This window comes from Phodopus roborovskii, unplaced genomic scaffold, assembly GCF_943737965.1.
Source record: "Phodopus roborovskii unplaced genomic scaffold, PHOROB, whole genome shotgun sequence".
NCBI classification, from domain to species: Eukaryota; Metazoa; Chordata; class Mammalia; order Rodentia; family Cricetidae; genus Phodopus; species Phodopus roborovskii.
This window is the reverse complement of record NW_026126515.1, coordinates 7,097,722-7,115,760: the sequence shown is the minus strand read 5'-3', so window position 1 is coordinate 7,115,760 and position 18,039 is coordinate 7,097,722. Positions and strand designations below refer to the sequence as shown.

The 18,039-nt window shown below is 44.6% G+C and overlaps 1 protein-coding gene and 1 pseudogene across 1 annotated transcript in view; both read right to left on the bottom strand.

Moving 5' to 3' along the window:
• Flvcr2 (FLVCR heme transporter 2) overlaps nt 1–18,039 on the bottom strand; it is a 56,740-nt gene that overhangs the window by 36,835 nt on the left and 1,866 nt on the right. The window lies entirely within an intron of this gene.
• Nucleotides 15,072–15,161, bottom strand: LOC127231011 (uncharacterized; annotated as a pseudogene).

The window sequence follows — 18,039 nt, the reverse complement described above, 5'->3', positions numbered from 1 at the left end:
TGACTTCACTTGGGTTGTCCAGTCCCACCAAGCTCTATTCATTCCCAGGAGGAACTTGCCCCTACCAAGCTCCATGTTCTGAGGGTGGAAGCTAAGTCAGTTTTGGATTGAGCCTTGTATCTCTCACAGATGACAGAAGAACCTTGTGGGGCACAGTTCTTGCCACTCACTGACAGGCAGCTCTCTGTGGCCATCTATGTCCTTCCTAGCATCCAAAGGCAATAGAAGGCTCTATAGAAACTATAGGAACTATAGAATGTCCAGCCATCAAGGATCAAGGGCAGCCTCTTCTCAGGAACCCAGAAGCTCCAAGAGGCTCCTACAACCAAAATGATCAGAACTGACACAGTTCTGAGCCTGCCAAATGGAGGGCATAGCCCCTAGTTCAAGGTTGTATGCACTTCACAAGACAGACAAGTCATGAAATGTGTGCAAAGTAAACTTTTCTTTCCTGTCAAAGGGCAAGCCTGGAGTCTTCAACTTTTTTTGTTTGTTTGGGTTCAAGAAAGAGCACCCAAAGTCAACATCTGCAGAATATTTCATTATTTTTAAGGTATCTGCACATCCTGAATATTATTTGGGCTCCTGAAACCCACAGCAGGTGGCCCAATATCCAGATGTGGCAGCAGATCCCCAGGAAGGCCCTGCTTCTATGTCATAATGGAATTTAAACAACATGTTGGAGTCACAGGGTCAATCAGGTTAAGTTCAACATCTAAGACCTCTGAGATTCCTTTCCCAGGCCTATGCCCTTCCTATGGAAGCTGCTCAACTCCAGTGAGACACTAGGAAACAGCAGCAAATCCCAGGAAGACATGGGGGAGATTCCTGATATCCCAAGTGCAGAACTTGCTATGGCGATCTTTGGGATGTCTGGATCATCACACACAGATAACATTGACTGTGGGCCTTTTACTGACATTCTCTCCACAGTCAATCAGAGGATGGTTTTGAGAGGAGACAACATTAGCATCATTAGTTTTCCAGACCCTGAGATCTATATAAGATCTATATATTCCCCCCCCACACACACACAAGTCTTCAAAGAAGCAAGTTTCAGCATGGAGGGAGGCCCTCCTTATGACACAGGAGGCCTGTCCCAGTGCCACATGGCAGGCAGGCAGGATGTCTCCTGGGGCTGGGGCAGGATGGAACAGACACAGAAACAAAGGACTGCTAGATGTGGTAGCTGGTGAGAGGAGAGGAAGTGTGCTAGGGGACACTGGGAAGAACACAGAGCCCTGAGTCTTCCCAGGCCACACCCCATCCCAGCTCCTCCTACCTGGAAGCTCAAGGGGCTTGACCACCTGTGGCTCTTCCAGGACCCACTTCAAAGGCTTTAGAAATCAAGGAAATGATATAAGGGATTTTCTCAAAGTGGGGGTGGGTTTCTTCTACACATAAATGTGAGGAAAACTACTAAGAGGACACACACACACACACACACACACACACACACACACACACACGAGGGCGCACGCCAACCCCCTGTTCTTCCTTGGGTCTTGTTGTTAAATAGTTGTCTCAAACAATGCTCCGACATTTTCTCTCTGCACTGAGGAGATGAACAAGAAGCAGCATCCTTGGGCAGCATAGCACCTATGACTGATAGAGAGGACCATGCATCCTATCCCACCAGTGTCCTCCAGCATCAGCCAGGCACAGCTTCTTCAGACCCAGGTCCCAGAGCCCCAGCTGCTATGAGGCAGAGCTCTATCTAGAAGTGTGACACATTGACCTCACCCTCCCATGTACTCCACACCGACAGTGAGGGGGTAGGGCAGGGCAGCTTCCCTTGCTAACTTCTGCTCTCAGCTTTCCAACTTCTGACACCAGACAGAGAAGGAACTATCCATAAGGGTTTCTGGGAGAGTAGCTGAAGTTTTCTGAGCAATTCAAGCCAGACTAGGAGAAGGAAGTCTTCAGAACAGAGAGGTTAGGGCCAGAGATGATGCAGAAGAGGGCAATGTTTACTGAAAAGTTTCTGCACCCCAATAAGCCTCTCCACCAATGAAACAATCCAAATCAGACCAAATCAAATGGAACAAGAAAAAGCCCAGGTTTAATGGATAAAATGCTCCCTGCTGATTTTCTGACCTCCCCCCCCTCCCCAGAGAGGAGACAGGAAGAGAGACTGAAACACCACATGTCTGTTTTCTGGGAGGCAGTTTAAATACCTTGTGGGAGTGGTCTTGAGCATCTCTTGGGGAGGGGGTCATCATTTGGTGAGCTTTCTGAGATGCAGCAGGGTTTAGAGAGAGATCGGAGAGGGGGCTTGAGGTGGAACTTCCACCAAAACATCCCAGACTCTTTAGGTGTATGGATGCCAGGGGCTGGGGTGAAGCTTCCACCAAAACATTTACCAAGGATGCATTTGGTCCCAGGAGTTTCCAAAGACATTGCCTCACTTATGACAACTCTGAGCCTAGTATCCCTGCTCCAGATAATGAAACTGGTGTCCAGAGAGGCCTCTTTCTTTCCTTGATCCTGTGGAACGAGCCACCACCCCGTTTTCTTGGGTGAATCACTCCGCGGTGAAGGTGTGTGATGTCCAGAGAGGCCCAGTTCTGCTGGGGGCCTCAGACTCAGTGGCCAATTCCTTGGGTCTCTTCCTGTAACTAGGAATCTGCTTCTAACAAACCCTAAAGTAGTTAGTTCTGATCCTACAGGCTCATGGGCCACCTTTAGAGAGACTCTATAGCTTCAAGGAAGGAAACCACAAGGCAATCCTCAACTGCTGGTTTCCCCAGTGTCCCAGAGAAGGCAAGTGCTCCTCCAACCTCTTCAGATCAAACAGTAACAGTTCGCCCAGTCCACTCAATCCAGCTCTGTAAACATGCCCAGGACAAAGGTCTGAGGAGCTCTGGATTGCTCAATGGGCAGACATTATCCTCAAACAAGCATCTCCATAGTAATGGACCTGCTAAACATGGCTTTCTCAGAGCTGCTCATTCCCTACAATTTGCAGAAAAGATGGGCATACAAATAGCTTCATATACAATGGGCTGGCTACCTATCGAAGACCTAGCCACACCAGCCTAAACATTTCACACAGAAATCAGGAATTTCTAAGATAGGGCTCAAAGGGCAAAAATGTAGCCCATCCCACAATCCCCCTCTTTGCTAATCTCTGTGCTCCTTCCCCCAGGGTCCTCTGACTCCTGGAATCCTCTATGGCATGGTCAGGGATCCGACTTTATTAAGCATATGTCCCTGAGCACCCCCCCCCAGGCACTTGCTGGGCTTGCATCTCCCCACCTCCACTGACATTCACCTTCTCTCTCCAGATGGAATCCGATGGAAGCCAACGTGAAAGAAAGTACACATCGTAAGGCTCTGACTGTCTAATCTGAAGTTGGTAAGGAAGTAAAATCCAGCCCACCACCCCCCTCCTCCGTCTACGAACGGTCAGCCTGCTGATAACCTCTGCCTCTTGGCCAGGCTGCATCTTGAACCATGAGTGAAGAGAAGCTCAGTTCAGAAAGCTGGAGCACCAGAATCTGTGACATCACACACCTTCACCGCGGAGTGATTCACCCAAGAAAACGGGGTGGTGGCTCGTTCCACAGGATCAAGGAAAGAAAGAGGCGCTTCTGAGTTTGGGGAATGGTACTAAGCAAGAAGATGGGAGACAGAGTATAAAGAGGAGGAAGCAGCAGCTTTCGCTTTGACCTCATGGTTCCTTATCACTCCTGAAGGGGTTGTACCTTTATCCTGCATTCCTCCCAGCACTGACTGATGTGGGTAGATAGGGGCAGTTACATACATCAAGGGAAGGGCACCTGCTAGGAGTACTTCTAGAAACAGATCAAGAGTCAGGCAACAGAAAGTAGCTGTGTGCATCTGATAAGCCTGGAAGCCTCCCTTCAGCAGGGTCTTGGGTTTGCGAAAGAGGGTGTCTGTCATGTGGCATGGAGGTGACCCAGTATCTGTGTCATCCCAGAGACCCCAACGTCACATCACAAGAAGTTCTTGTCACCACAGTCTGAGAAAATGACACTTTGTCCTTGCACTTCACGCTGCCTGTAGCTTCAGAAGCTCTGTGGGGACATGGGGACACTGCTAAGAAGCTTTCTAGGATGGCTCAGTCTCCCTTCTGATCTTGCTTTTAGCCACTTTGTTCATTAAGAATCAATTCTAAGGCTAGACATTGGTGGCGCACACCTTTAATCCCAGCACTCAGGAGGCAGAGGCAGGCGGATCTCTGTGAGTTTGATCGAAGTCAGCCTGGTCTACAGAGCTAGTTCCAGGATAGGCTCCAAAGCTACACAGAGAAACCCTGTCTCAGAAAGAAAAAAAAAAAAAATCAATTCTAGAAACTGGAAAGATGGTTGGGCAGTTAAGAGCATTTGCAGTTCTTGCAGAGGACCTAAATTAGGTTCCCTGCACCCACATCAGGAAGTTCACAACCATCTGGGATGAGCTCCAGGGATTCTGGCCCCCACAAGCACCTACATTCCTACACACACACACACACACACACACAATTTAAAGACAATTGTTTTCCTTTAAGAATCAACTCAAATTTCAGTTTCTTAGAAAAGCTGTCTGCTTGCATCTCACTGTGCTAGTACTTGCCCCTCCCCCCTCCATCTCAACCAGGAGGATGAAGGCAATAAGATTAGCACGGATCTTCCTCTGGCATTTCAGTGTAGGAGATTGAACCTAGGACCTTGTGCATGCTGAGATACACCCCAGTCTCTTTCTGGCATTTCCTATCTAATAATTGCTAGCCAGCTACCTGCTCTTAACACAGCATCCCATCGAATTCTCCTCCACTCTTTTGCCTTGGTCAGTATGGTCTCTGGTTTATAAAAGAATCTGAGCCTCACAGCAGTTATGGGTCTGGTTATAGGGGAAATGGCTACATTAAAGACACTGGGAAGTATACTAACCAGGCCTCTTAGAGATTAAGGCTTCCCTAATTGTTTGTTCACCAGGATTGACCAGCCATTAGGCTTTATTCCCATAACAATAGAGACAACCCTGACTCACAACCAGCCATTAGGTTGTAAGAACCCATTTCTCTACCAGAGAACATGCCTCTTTTCCCTTAGGAGCAGCGTAGGGAGGCAGCACAGAGTGACAGCCATCATTAAATAGTGTGCCATTAAATCCCAGGCTCTCTTAAGACACTGCATGATTCCGCTGAGTGGATCTCTGATTTCAAGGCCAGCCTGGTTCTCTGACAGCCAGGGCTACACAGAGAAGCCCTGTCTCAAAAGACCGAAAAACAAAAAAGAAATACAGTTTAGGCAGGTAGGCAAGATGATGGAAAAGCACAACACTAAACTGATGCACTTAAAAATAACTCTGATTTGTTTTGTAAATCTCCCATCTTCCTTAGTGGCCAGACTTTCAGTCTCCTGTTTCTGTTTAAATCATTCAATGCATAACCTGGGGGCAGGACTAAAAAGAGGGCTAAGGATGATAATATACATGGAATATGTAAACCTATGGTTAGTATATAAGTCAGTAAGATTTTCTGTTCCCTTTTGTACATTACCAGACACTCTGTATTATTAAAGAGCTTTTCCTTTTGTCAGTCTATAAGCTAAGCTACACAGTGATCTCTCACTGGGAAGGCATATTCATTCTATAACAGTAGAAAAAACAGTTCAGCCAGGAGCAGTTTTTTTCCCCCTTCTATAAGTTCCCTTATGAGCCAAAATTACCCTGGACTATTAATAGCCATTTATCATCAACCTTGTATCTGAGCAAGCATCCTTTTGGCTTATTTACTTAGAGTAAAGCCTTTGGGAGTATTGGTTTAGGATATCATTACTTTCTATCAACCCCAAAGCTAAGAATGTCAACAGATTACATCTGAGGTGACCGGGTTTTGCTGTAATCAAACTACCCGATGTCCCCATCAGTGACTTTGGTAAATACACTGATTTATGACTGTCTTGTTTTGTGATTATAAAAGTTCATGTAAAGACTTCACAGTGGAACATGTTGTTCGGGGCAACCTGAACCTGTGTCCCTGGGCCATCGTCTCTCATGTTTTGGTCAGAATGAGCTGTTTCTTGTACCCTTTGGCTTGCATGGACACCTCCGGTGACTTGAATGCTCCAAAGCTCACTAATTCATCATCTTGATTTCTTTCGGGAAGTAAATCCTATTAAGTTATATACTCAGTGGCAGGCAACTGTTAGGCCTAAAGCCCTGCTCTTGTCAATCAGGTCTGGCCCCTGGGGCAAGTTTCCCACTTGGTGGTAAGAGAGGAGCAGAAGAGCACAGCAGGACAGTTCATAGCAAACAGAGGTCAGTAGCATGAAGGCCAGGGACTGTGGTCCTCAGGGCAGGCATGTGACAGTAGTCTAGGGCATGGAGGCTAAGGCCCCTGCCTCCCTCCCCTCTTCTGGATAAGACTTCCCTTTCAATTTAAATATGGGGAGGGGGAGTAGAGGTATATGAGCTTAGCAGAGGCCCATCTACAAAGGGAAAAGCAGGTCAAAAGCCTGGAATCTGAGCTTGGAGGTGTTGACCCAGACCTTTAATGTTGGCACTCAGGAGGCAGAGACAGACAAGATCTCTGTGAGTTCCAGAATGGCTGGGACTACATATATGGAGAACCCCCCCAACACACACACACACACACACACACACACACACACACACACATCATTCATTTGAGGGAGAATTAATCACCCCTCTAATGAGGTAATGTTGGCAGCAGCCGGCCTCAGGGACGCCTAGTCCATTGGGCAGCCATTTGCCTGCTTTCGCGTCCTAACTCAGAGAGAAGCCTTTCGTTCCCCTTTCCTTCTTCTCTGCCCCTTTCTCTCAGACACCGACCATGCCTGAGCGTGCTGCGTTCTCCGGTGCTGCGGGTCTTCTCATCTCTAATGCTCTACCCTCACCCCACCGTCGCAGCCTCCATTGTAACAGACAGGATGGCTCTTCTCTCTCCCGCCTCCCTACTCCCATAAGCTCCTGGGATTTGCACTTTGCTTGTTCTTTTTAAACAAACAAACAAACAAACCTCTAAAACTGATAACATTGTTTTCAAGCTTCCTTCTGAGTTCATTTCTAAATTTTTTCAGTAATAAGAGCCTACAAAAAGAGCCGGTGTAATGGTGCTCAGGCCTTTAATCCCAACACTCAGGAGGCAGAGGCGGATAGATCTCTGTAAATTCGAGGCCAGTCTGGTCTACAGAGCTAGTTCCAAGACAACCAGGGCTACATAGAGAAACCCTGTCACAAAAGAACAAAAATAATCCCAATTTACCCTGAAGGGTTTTCAGCTGGAAATGAATAGATATGCAGTTTAAATTTTTAATATTTCAAGTGAGGGCTTAGCTCAATAGCAGATGCAGGCGGCCCTGAATTCCATTTCCAACATCAAGGGGGAAAAGGTACCTTGACCATTTTGAGCAGGTAGACCAGTTCCGTTATATTAAGCACTGGTTTTATTGTACAACAGTCACAACTCTTCTCAAACTGGAACAGACCATTAAGTGCTCCCATTGCCCTTTCCCCCAGATCTTTAGCAACCGCCATCCTAACTCTCTAGTTGTTGTGTGTGTTTTAATTTGACTAGTCTATGTACTTTTAGCATAATACGAATTTTACTTATATTTATATTATTTGGCCTTTGTCCCAGTTTCTGGTTCAGACCTCCAAAACTCTCTGGAATGACCTGAATGACAGAAACATCTTTTTGTTATTCTTAAGAGTCTATGGCAGTTTGAATGGAATTGGCCCCCCCATAAACTCAAAACGAGTGGTACTATTAGGAACAATGGCTTCGTTGGAGTAGGTATGGCCTTGTTGAAGGAAGTGTGTCACTGTCGGGGCAGGCTTTGAGATCTCTTCTGCTTAAGTTTCTCTTGGGGTCACAGACCATTTCCTGTTGCCCTCTGATCAAGATGTAGCCAGCACCGTGTCTGCCTGGATGCCGCCATACTCCCTGCCATGGCGATAATGAACTAAACCTCTGAACTGTAAGCCACCACCACCTCAGTTAAATGTTTTCCTTTAGAAGAGTTGCCATGGCCATGCTGTCTCTTCACAGCAACAGAAGCCCTAACTAAGACAGAGTCCCTCCCAAAAAGGCCTGAGTTTATGCTAATGAGTTGACTGGTTAAGGCCCTCTAGACAGCAAGTGGGGTGTGGGTGCAATTAGCTTTACTGAGAATAAACTGGAAAATGGGACCACCTGTTCCACCTTCCCCTACCCCAAGGAGAAGCACTCAAGACCAAGACTGGCTGGATAAAAACTCTAGAGTCTAGAGATAGGATTCTAGAGTCTAGAATGTTGGATCACAGGGAGTTTCCAGGCTGGGAACACACAGAGGGCTGGGAGGTTGGCTTGCAAGGACCAGGAATAGCTCCACATACTTCTTCCCATGGCCCACCCTGAACGTCTCCAACGTTTCCGGAATTGCATCCTTTACAAACCGGTAAGTTTTAAGTCAGGTATTCTCCCCAGACTGTGAGCTGTTGTAGCATATTAAATCTTTTGGGAACCTCCAGCTGGTAATCTGGTTGGTCAGAAGTAAGGGGAATCATTCACTACACCCGTGAAAAATGGGGCGGTCTTGTGGTACTGCTGAGTCTGCCAAGTCCAGTTTGCCATTAGTGAGTCACAGGACACCCAGCTTTGCACCTCTAGCTTCATCTGTTTTGATGACCAGTGTTAGCAGTGCCCTGGCTGAGCCGCAGACTCCTGTTACCTTTGCCATGGCTACTATCACTTACTTTGCTTTTCAGGAACTTGGTAATGCAAGCCATTTAGAACCGTTGACCCTTCACTTGGGATTGTGCAAGTGCCCAAGAGTGACCTTTTGAGCACTTAAACAGCATCCTCGAAGCACACTAACAAGGCCGTTTTCCAAACACTCTCTCCTTCAGTTCCGCTTGACTCAGACCACCCTGCTTCAACACCAAACCTGCCTCAACTATGGCCTGTGAGGAGTTCATTTGAAACTTGGGGCTCTCTGTCCTCACGTCTAGCACCTTGTGATTCAACTTGATTTGTTTGAAAAGTTCTTTGCAGTGATTGGCAGACTACCTATAAGCCAAAGGGTGTGACTGAGTAACAGATAAATAATGTGTAAATATCTTCTTCCATTCTGTGGGCTACCTTTTTACTCTATTGAAAAAGTCCTTTGATTCACAAAAGTTCTCAAATTTTGATATACCCCAATTTATCTTTTTCTTTTAATGCCTGTTTTGAACATCATTGTCTAAGAAATTCCATACATTAGTTATTTCCCTATATTGTCCTGAAAGCATCTTATGTATTTAGTTTCTGTTTGTCTTTGCCCATTTTGAATGGTTTCATTGTCTCATATGTGTCAATGCAGTTTCCTACTATCATTTGTGAAAAGACAATCTCCTTCACTAAAGACCTTGACTCCTTCGTAAATAATAATCCCTTGATCACTGGGCTGATGAGACTCAAAGGTAAGGTCTCTTACTTTTGAGACTGAGAAGCCTAAATTCAGTTTCTGGAACTCAGGTGATAGGAGAGAAATGACTTCTGAGAGTTGTTCTCTGACTTTCACGAGTATGTGCTGCACTTTACACACATACACACACACAATACACACACATAGGCACACACATACACATACACACACAATACACACACACACAGACACAATACACACAATACACACACATAAATATACACACATATACACACAGACACACACACATACACATACACAATACACACACATACACATACATACATGCACACACATATATACACACCCATAGACATACAATACACACACATACACACACACAGTACATACGCATATACATACATACGCACAAACACACAATACACACATACATACACACATATATACACACAGACACACAATACACACATATACACACACAGACACACAACACACACACATACATGCGTACACATACAGAGACACACACACACAATATACACACACATACACACACAGACACACAGACACACACACACATACACATTTTAAAAAATGGAGATATGGACCAGGGTTCAATTCCCAGCAACCACATGGCAGTTCACACCTGTCTGTAACTCCAGTTCCAGGGTATCTGGCATCCTCACATAGATAAACATGTAGGAAAAGCCCCAATGTACATAAAATAAATCTTTAAAAAATCAGAAAGGGAGAGATGGCTCAGCAGTTAATAGGTCTTGGTACTCTGGCAAAGAGCACAAGTTGGTTCCCAGCACCCACATCGCAACTCATAACTTTCTCTAACTGTAGGTCCAGGGGATCTAACACCCTCTTCTGGCCTTAGCAGGTACCTGCATATAGGTAGTGCCCATACTTAAAAATAAAACAACTTTTGATCATAAACATGAGGGTTTACTACTGAGTTCTCTTCAGGATTTCATTGCTCTGTATATACGTCTTTCTGTCAAGGCCATTCTGTCTCCATTGCCACAGCTGTGTAGCAGGCGTTAAAACTCTGACACTATTCTTGTTCTCCTCTGTCATTACTCCAGCTATTTTAGACCCTTTGAGCTTTTCCCTATGAATTTTAGGGTAATTTAGGGTAATTTCTTTGATTTTTGCAAGACAGAAGATCACTTAGATTTGGAGTGTGACTGCACTGACTCTGACAGCCACCTTGGGCTCTATAGACTAGGTTGACCTCAAACTCAGAGATCTGCCTGCCACTGCCTCCTCAGTGCTGGGATAAAGACAAGTACCACCACACCCCTGGCTGTTTTTCACTGTTAATAATGAAATTGTTTTCTTAAGTTTCTTGCTGGATTGTTTATTGTTGTGTACCAAATGCGGTTGTGTTGAAAACATGTTATGCTGGTGCTAACTCAGCGTGCACTCTGCAAGCAAAACTAACTAAAGGAGGCTGGAGCTGTTCTGGGAAGGATCCCGAATAGGAACACAAAGCCATGACCTTTACTACCGTTTGAACACTGCTTTTTCTTGGTTGTGTTTAGTTGCTGTAGATCTCTGACAAATTTGCAAAGGTCATATCAAGAAGTTATTTTGGCTAGTTCCTAGCTGTTTATTTAATGTCTCTACAGGGAAGAAAGGACCTAGAACCATCCTGCTGACGTCACTCTCCACTGCCTCTTATTCTGCAAATAGCATCACTTCAAGGAGATGGTCATGGGGCCAAACTGTTGAGAGCAGAGCCAATGCTGGGAAGTAACCAGACAGGCTAAGCTAGAATAGGAAGGGGGCAGGGGTTCAGGACCTGAAGACTTAGACTAGATTCCATGCAACTAACAGACACCGTAGCAGGATTTGGAATGGACCAAGTCACAGTGGGGGCCAAGGAGGCCAACCCAGACCTCCTCCAGGATACTGGAGAATGTCAGAGAGCCAGGGTTAGAAGCATCTACAACAGATGTGCTTCCCATTCTATCAGAACTGCCCCTGACCCTTGTTGACTTCTTGATCTCAAGGAGATCAGAAATATGAGTCCTGCTCACTAGCCTACCTTGTCTCCTCAGGGTAAGGGACCCAAGCTCCTCCCTCCTTCTAACTGGACACCAGGCACAGCATACAGCAACTACGTAATAAATTGGCCCTGACAAGAATGGCTGCATGCAGGCAATCCCCTCCTGTGCTGCTAACTCAGTGTCCTTCAAACTAAAGCTCCGGATTGGCTGCCTTGTATGGAAGCCAGCTGAAAATAAAGAAGCCTGTAGACAGAAAACTACAAAATGTTGCCTATCTCTGAGCCATCCCTAGAGACTTGGTCGAGGAGGCCTCCACCGGGCACCTGAAACACAGCCCCATGGCTATGTTTGTGGAGGGCTGGACTGCCTGGCCTTCAGAACAGAAGAAAGCAGAATTGAAATTCAATTCTATGCCACCATCTCCCAAAGTCTCAGACTAGCAATTTTACTTAACCCATGGTTTTAAAATAGAAAATTTAATACACACACATATGTGCACATGTGTGTGTGTGCGCGCACATACACACACACACACACACACATGTGCACACACACAGTGGGGAAGGGACTTTAAGCCTGGTGGAACAGCCCTACAAACCTGGTTCTAGGAAGCCAAGGAAAGAAAATCTCAAGTTCAAGGCCAGTCCAGCTATATGTCAACAACACCAACAAAACCCACCAAAAATAGAACCTTTGAATTAGATACTGACTTTTAAAAACTAATTTCAGGAGCTGGAGAGATAGCCAAGAGGTTAAGGACTCTCTGGCTTCTCTTCCAGAAGACCCGTGTTCAGGTCACAACTGGGTATAATCTGGTTCCAGGGGATCTGATGTTCCTTTTTGACCTCCTCAGGCACTAGACATGCATGTGTATTCACAGTCATACACACAGACAAAACATCCATGCAGATAAAACTTAAAAAGAAAATAAAGCCAATTTCATAAGCCAGACAGTGAATTCTATTTACATTAGCACCCAGAACAGGAAAATTCAGATGCAAAGAGGTACCAAGTAGAATAGCAGTTTCCAGGGTCTGGAGGGAAGAAGAGGGGAAGAATTGATGCTTGATGAGTTTTGTTGGGGTTGATGGGTGGTAACAGTGAATGTAGTTCTTTCCTCTGAACTAACAACTTACTAGCCCTTCATGATAAACCTGTTACATTTGTTTCATGGTGTCTTAAAAACAAACAAACAGATTTCAAGTTAAGGCTAAGGCAGGAGGAGCAACTGCAGTTCAGGTCTCACCTGGACTACATGACAAGACCCAGTTTCAACTCCCATAGTTGTTCCAAAAATTTTTCATGTTTAAACTTGTAGGTATAGTTTCTCTTTAAATAAGAAAGGAAGGAAAGAAGGCAGGAAGATACATCTATGGACATCAGGTTACAATTTTTTGTAGCAACAATTAGCCTTCATGCTTGGTGGGGCCACACCGGATTCCAATATTACCATTGTAGGCTAGCCTCACTCACTTGTCTGACATGCCTGGCCCCATCGGAAGGAGCAGTCCTGAACCTCTCAGTCACCATCAGGCTCACCTCTTACCCCCTTTCTATTCTGGTATTCTATTGCATTTCTGGAAGCCAGGGAGCAGCCAGGTATGGGAGCACATATGGCAGGCCACTGCAATTAGCCATCAAGGGATAATCAAGGGTCCTCCTCCATCTCAGACTTTGACCGGCCTCTGAGCTCAAGAGATCCAAGAAGGATAAAAGATAGTGATAAGCCAGGATCGCCTGACCTACAGCTTTAGCATATCTAAGCAGCCACGATTTTGAAATAAAACTAAGCTGACCTCACCTTAGAACTCTGCTTCCTGAGTCACCCTCAACCTCCTCAGCCTCTCTGGTGATAGCACAGGCTTAGCCAGTCAAGCAAGCACAGCCTCCTTGGGGCTGGAGTCACTTCCAAGAGTCCATCTTTATCTGCCACAATATGTTTCCCACAGCTGTTCACTGGCATGTCAACCCAGCTGTGGAGCAAGGGCTTACTCAGAACTTATGGGGAAACACACATGGACACCTATAAATTTCCCAAGACTTAGCAATGAAGAGGATGTGAAGGCTAGGTGTGTAGCTCAATGGTAGAGCACTTGCCTAGAACAATGGATCCCTAGCACCACGGTGTGTGTGTGTGTGTGTGTGTGTGTGTGTGTGTGTGTGTGTGTGAAATATCATACTAGCAGTAATTGTGTTAGACTGACATGTTTAAATAATATGGGGGAAGTGGTGAGCTAAATAAAATCTAGCACTAAAACCAACATTGTGTTTACATTTAAACATGGAGACAAGGAAATGTAGTTCTGTATGGGGCTTGCACACGCTCTAAAGTTGTATGTAGTTCCATGATCCTGTGTTGCTATATATGGCCAACTAGCACTTCTGTGGGATTCAAACTGAAAGTATGGTGTTTACTGTTCCCTTTCCTTCCTTCTCTGTGCTTGCAGGCCAGCTCCCCACATCTAGGGCTGAAGCTGACCTTGAAGATCCTTCCTATCTCCCAACATTTAGCTAATCTTGGGTCACCCTGTTCTCAGATTCTACTAAGGGTTTCCTTCTGAATGAAAAATAAAAAATAAAAAATAAAAAATAAAAAAATAAATAAATAAAGGAAAGACATGACTGCTCATAGATAAGGTTTATTTTAGATATGAGGGAAAAAATAGTCAAGGTCCAGTGTGAACTAAACCACCCTGAGCCTCACCATGGGAGGAAGTTGAAGGAGAGAGGGGAGAGCCAGGAGACTAAGAGGCTAGGAGGTTAAAGGGTACCAAAATGATAAAAGGACAGAGTAGCCCAAAAGGCTGAATCATATAGGGAAGAACAGCAGGGGGTTGGGTAGCCAGCCCCTGGGCTGGAGAGTTCAGGGGAGAGGGAGTCGTGCACCAGCCATACCCTGTAACAGGTAGGGACTAAGGGATGCTTGGAGAACCTGGCGGGTGTTACATAGTTAACTTCAGTTAGCCCCCTGGCCCAGGTTTGAGACCTAATACCTTTCACATCTTGTACAGTAACAATGTATCTATGTCACTCAGATCCCCACTGCAGATAGTTTTTCACTTGAAACAATGCTGAGTATTGCTCAAAAACTACCCAGCTTTCACTACCTGACAGCAGCATATCTGAGTCCACCAGAAAAAGAACAGAGCTTTAAGCTTCAGTCTTAAAATGCCTGTCTTCCCCAACCCCAGGAAATCTGAACCCTGCACGGGCTTTTCTCTTGCAGACTCTAGCCCACTTTCCTGGCTATGTCCAGATCCTGTGCCAGGTTAAAAGAGATGCTGGAGCTTTAATCTCAGCACTTGGGAGGCAGAGGCAGTTAGTTTGGTCTCTGTGAGTTCAAGACTAGTCCAGTAGTCTACATATTGAATTCCAGGTCAGACAAGACTATATAGTAAGACAATATCTCAAACAAACAAACAAAAAATACCCCCCCACACAAGGAGGCAGAAATGCCCTCTCCCCAGAAAGCAATCATCAAAAATCCTTGAGACACAGAATGGAATTAGAACCTCAGATTCTCACTTTTTTTTTTTTTTTTTCTGTGTGTGTGTGTGCATGTTTTGGACCAAACCTAGAATCTGGTATACATGCTAGTCAGACACTGTGTACCTCAGCTATTCATTCATTCATTCATTCATTCATTCATTCATTCATTCATTCTTCCTTTAAAGAAAATATGGAATGTTTCACAATTTTCGTGTCATCTTTGAGCAGGGGCAATGCTAATCTCTGTATCGTTCCATTTTTTTATTAATTTTTATTTTTATTTTTTTAGTATATGTGGTGCTGAAGCAGGAACTCTTTCTGTCTTTGGTTTTTTGAAGTGATCTCTCTATGTAGCATTGGCTGTCCCATAACTCATTCTGTAAACCAGGCTGGCCTTGAACTCAAAAGATCTGCCATCTCTGCCTCCCAAGTGCCGGCATTAAAGGATTAGGTGTGCCACCACTGCCTGGCATTTGATTGTTTTGGTTTGGTTTATTTTGTTTTGCTTATTACTGGCTTTCCCCCATAAAGAGTCAGTGTTTGCCTACTCACAACAGAGCTGGTTCAGTCTCCTGCCACCACTCGGCCGCTACAGGAATGTGATTAAGGCCACTCTTTATAGGATTCTCAGTTTCCTCACCTGGAATCACAGGGACAATTCTACCTACCTCACAAGAGTTGCTGAAATAAATGTGATTAAACAATGGATGAAAAAGCACTTTGCATTATTTTAGGTGTTTTGTAGACATTAACTTCTTTACCCTTTCGTATAGCCAGTAAGCCTAAAAAACACACAAAAGAGGTAGGAGGATCTCAGTGAGTTCAAAGCTAGTCTAATCTACATAGCCAGGTCTAGGCCAGCCACTGTTCCACAATGAGAGCCTGTCTCAAAACAAGCAAACAGCAACAAAACCTAAGCAAGGGTTATGAATGGAAATATTTATGTCTTATGGAAATGACCACAAGAGCTTCTGTTAGAACCTGACCTTACAGAGATTATATTACACACTTCTGTGGAGCTGGGATCAAACCCAGAATCTGGCATATGTTAAACATGCATATTGACCTACATGCCCAGTACCTACATCACACACACACACACACACACACACACACACACACACACACACACAGAGAGAGTTCTAGAAGGATATTTCCCCAGTGTCTGTCTATTCAGTCTCAGACTCACACTACTGTTATTAGTCATTGTATCCTGAGACTGTTATTTCAAAATATCTGATGCAATCCTCTTCATTTGAGTCTTTTAAAACTCCACCTTGGGCCAGCAAGATGGTGGATAAAGGCACCTGCCAACAAGCCTCAAGACCTGGGTTCGATCCCCAGGACCTACATGGTGGAAAGTGAGAATTCTTGCAAATTGTTCTCTGATCTCTATTTATGTACTGTGGCAAATGCACACACCTTTACATTCGAAATAAATGAAATGTAAATGTTAAAACCTCTCCCTTGCCTCAACCTGTTTGCATATGTGGATAGATTCCCATGGCATATACATTACCATTTAAATATCTTGCTATGACAAATATCAGTATTCTTTGGAGAATCTCTTCCTCTGGCTCCACCCCTTATCCCTCCTGGTTGAAAAGCATATAGTAATTGAGGTGATTTACATGGGCAAGGCTAAAGTGAAGTTTCAGGCTGTGAGGAATGAAGTCTGCAGAATGTTTGCTTAGCCAGCTCTATGGAGTCTTTTCTAAGAGGCAAAGCACAGGGACTCTGCAAGCATTTCTTTCCACACAGCAGAGCTTTACCTGGGAAAAGGTTACATATAGCATAGAGGAACAAGCAAACCCATCTCTTCACGAGGAAGCCTGAAGAGCTTTTCATAATGTTGAATTTAGCACAGAGGATCAACCCTAAATATTCAAAAGAAACACTATTTCTTTTGAGTCAAACATACTCCAACAGCATGGATTTTAATTTTTTTTAAAAATCTATCTATCAGTATCTATCTATCTATCTATCTATCTATCTACCTACCTACCTACCTATCTGGCATTCCACAGCAGTGTGAAGAGGTCAGAGAACAGCTTACAGGAGTCAGTTCTCTCCTTCTACCATGTGAGTCCAGGAGATCCAACTCCAGGTTACCAGGTTTGGTAGTAGGTTTGGTAGCAGGTGCCCTAAGCACTGAACCATTTCACCAGCCCCAGGGTAATTTTAGGTGTAAAATTCTTAGCATTTCTTGATCTTGTTTGGAGAGTAGGGTAGAATGAGAAATGAATAACTATTCCTCTTAAATTTTAACAACATATCTAGTATTTTGTCCTTCAGAGGTGTCAACAGGTGACTTTGTACCTTAGGATTAATAACAACAGAAGTTTTAAAAACCCCATTTTGATGGCTCCAGGTAAAGGGGGGGAGATTCCTCTAGCTCTTCCTAAATGGTAGGGCTGGATCATACACCTTGTATGAACCCTATTCTGCTCATAGAACAAGTACCTTCTGGAAGATAAGTTCTTCACTCTTTCCTCAGCCTTAGCTCCCAATAATGAACAAATCTACCTCCCAGGCTAGAGTCATTAAAACCCACAGTCATATTATTTTAAGGATTGAGGATTGACAAATATCATATATGTTTCTTTAGTTTTTGAGATAGGGTTTCTCTATGTAGCCCTGGTCATCCTGGAACTCGCTTTGTACACCAGGCTGGACTTGAACTCACAGAAATCCACCTGCCTCTTGTCTTCTGAGATCAAGGGTCTACAGCACTACCACCAGGCTTTTAGAATATATTTTGAGTAAAGCCACAGTCTTGAACTCACTATATAGCCTAGAATGATTTTTTTTTTTATAGACAGGGTTTCTCTGTATTGCCTTCCAGCCTGTACTGGACCTAGCTCTGTAGACCAGGCTGGCCTCAAACTCACAGAAATCCACCTGCCTCTGACTCCCAAGTGCTAGGATTAAAGGTGTGCACCACCAATGCCCAGCTGCCTAGGATGATCTTGAATGTCTGATGCTCCTCTCTACCTCCCAAGTGCTAGGGTTATGGACACTACACTCAGTTCAATGTTTACCTTTTTAAAGTCTATTTTTAAAGGTTTATTATTATTAATTGTGTCTATGGGTACATACATGTAAGTGCTGGTGTCCTTACGAAGGCAGATACATCATATCCTCCTTAGCTG